Raw genomic sequence first — 2,500 nt, 5'->3', positions numbered from 1 at the left:
TTTGCAGGCCAGCACCGGCGGATGCACGGGTCAAGCGGGACGGGACGAGCGCAAGGCTTGCTTTTGGTGGCACACGAAAACACGAACCCGAAAAAGGGACATACGCACTGGCGACACGCGCGCCCGTTTCGCCTGCCACCCATGCACACTCGCCTGGGCTGCTGGTCACATGCGTCGCTCATAGGCATTTTGCAGGCCAGCACCGGCGGATGCACGGGTCAAGCGGGACGGGACGAGCGCAGGGCTTGCTTTTGGCGGCACACGAAAACACGAACCCGAAAAAGGCGAAAAAGGGACATACACACTGGCGACACGCACGCCCGTTTCGCCTGCCACCCGTGCACACTCGCCTGGGCTGCTGGTCACGTGCGTCGCTCACAGGCATTTTGCAGGCCAGCACCGGCGGATGCACGGGTCAAGCGGGACGGGACGAGCGCAGGGCTTGCTTTTGGCGGCACACGAAAACACGAACCCGAAAAAGGCGAAAAAGGGACACACGGACAGGCGACACGAAAAAAAAGGGGTCGCCCTACCTAGGTGGGCGCAAAAACCCCGTCGGCCAGGAGGTTTCGCCAAAGTGTCTGTACTGTCACACAGGGTCAATAGCACGGGCATGGCCGGCCGCCGCACGTGCAGCGGCTTACGGACGCACGGTTCGGCGGCACAGGTGCCTGGCGGCTTTAGCACCTTGGGGTGGACAGGCCTGGCGGCAAGGGGGGCTAGGCACCTTGCTGCCAGCCGGCAATGGTGCACGGGGCGGGGCGCCACACAAACACGAAAGAGGGACAAGAGCGGGGCGATGGTCCACAGAGACGAGCCATGCACGGGGCCCGTGATCGCCGACACACGCGAACGCGGACGCGGACAAGGACAAGGACGCGACGCGCGGCGCGCGTGCGAGGTCAAGAGGGGCGCGCGCACGAAAACGCGAAAAAAGGGGCTAGCGGCCGAGAAACGCGAAAAAAACCGGGTCACCTACCTAGCCGAACGCCTAAAATCGCTTCGGGCAGGAGGTTTCGCCAAAGTGTCTGTACTGTCACACGGTCCGTACGGGCGCAACCCCATCGCGCGCCAGCACCCCTTCCTGGGGGCGCCCGCCCGCCAGGCGCCTGGCGCCCCACGCGCGCGCGCCCGGCGCCTGGCGCCTTGCCCCCCACGCGCGCCCGGCGCCTGGCGCCTGGCGCCTCGCCCCCCACGCGCGCGCCCGGCGCCTGGCGCCTTGCCCCCCACGCGCGCCCGGCGCCTGGCGCCTGGCGCCTCGCCCCCCACGCGCGCGCGCGCGTGGCGCCTTGCGCCTCGCCCCCCACGCGCGCGCGCGCGTGGCGCCTTGCGCCTGGCGCCTTGCCTCCGCGCGTGCCTGGCGCCTGGCGCCTTGCCCCCCACGCGCCTGGGCGCCTCTTTTCCGCCTGGGCGCCCTGGCACCTTTCCGCCTGGGCGCCTGTTTTCCGCCTTGGCGCCCTGGCGCCTTTTCGCGTGGGCGCCTCTTTTCCGCCTGGGCGCCATGGCGCCTTTCGGCCTGGGCGACTCTTTTTCGCCTGGGCACCTCTTTTCCGCCTGGGCGCCTCTTTTCCGCCTGGCCAGGGCGCCTCTTTTCCGCCTGGGCGCCATGGCGCCTTTCTGCCTGGGCGCCTCTTTTTCGCCTGGGCGCCTCTTTTCTGCCTGGGCGCCCTGGCGCCTTTTCGCCTGGGCGCCTCTTTCCCACCTGGGCGCCCTGGCGCCTCTTCGCCTGGGCGCCCTGGCGCCTTTTCGCCTGGGCGCCTCTTTTGGCGCCTGGGCGCCTACGCCAGGGCGCCTCTTTTCCGCCTGGGCGCCTCTTTTTCGCCTGGGCGCCTCTTTTCCGCCTGGGTGCCCTGGCGCCATTCCGCCTGGGCGCCTCTTTTCCGCCTGGGCGCCCTGGCGCCTTTTCGCCTGGGTGCCTCTTTTGGCGCCTGGGCGCCTACGCCAGGGCGCCTCTTTTCCGCCAGGGCGCCTCTTTTTCGCCTGGGCGCCTCTTTTCCGCCTGGGCGCCCTGGCGCCTTTTCGCCTGGCGCCTCTTTTGGCGCCTGGGCGCCTACGCCAGGGCGCCTCTTTTCCGCCTGGGCGCCTCTTTTCCGCCTGGGTGCCCTGGCGCCATTCCGCCTGGGCGCCTCTTTTCCGCCTGGGCGCCCTGGCGCCTTTTCGCCTGGGTGCCTCTTTTGGCGCATGGGCGCCTACGCCAGGGCGCCTCTTTTCCGCCTGGGCGCCCTGGCGCCTTTCCGCCTGGGCGCCTCTTTTTCGCCTGGGCGCCTCTTTTCCGCCTGGGCGCCCTGGCGCCATTCCGCCTGGGCGCCTCTTTTCCGCCTGGGCGCCCTGGCGCCTTTTCGCCTGGCGCCTCTTTTGGCGCCTGGGCGCCTACGCCAGGGCGCCTCTTTTCCGCCTGGGCGCCTCTTTTTCGCCTGGGCGCCTCTTTTCCGCCTGGGCGCCCTGGCGCCATTCCGCCTGGGCGCCTCTTTTCCGCCTGGGCGCCCTGGCGCCTTTTCGC

The sequence above is a fragment of the Aristolochia californica genome, unplaced genomic scaffold (assembly GCF_029961685.1).
Source record: "Aristolochia californica isolate CCGP_79_NKW_82.1479 unplaced genomic scaffold, dmAriCali1.0.hap1 SCAF_48, whole genome shotgun sequence".
NCBI classification, from domain to species: Eukaryota; Viridiplantae; Streptophyta; class Magnoliopsida; order Piperales; family Aristolochiaceae; genus Aristolochia; species Aristolochia californica.
Note: the sequence above shows the minus strand (reverse complement) of the source record.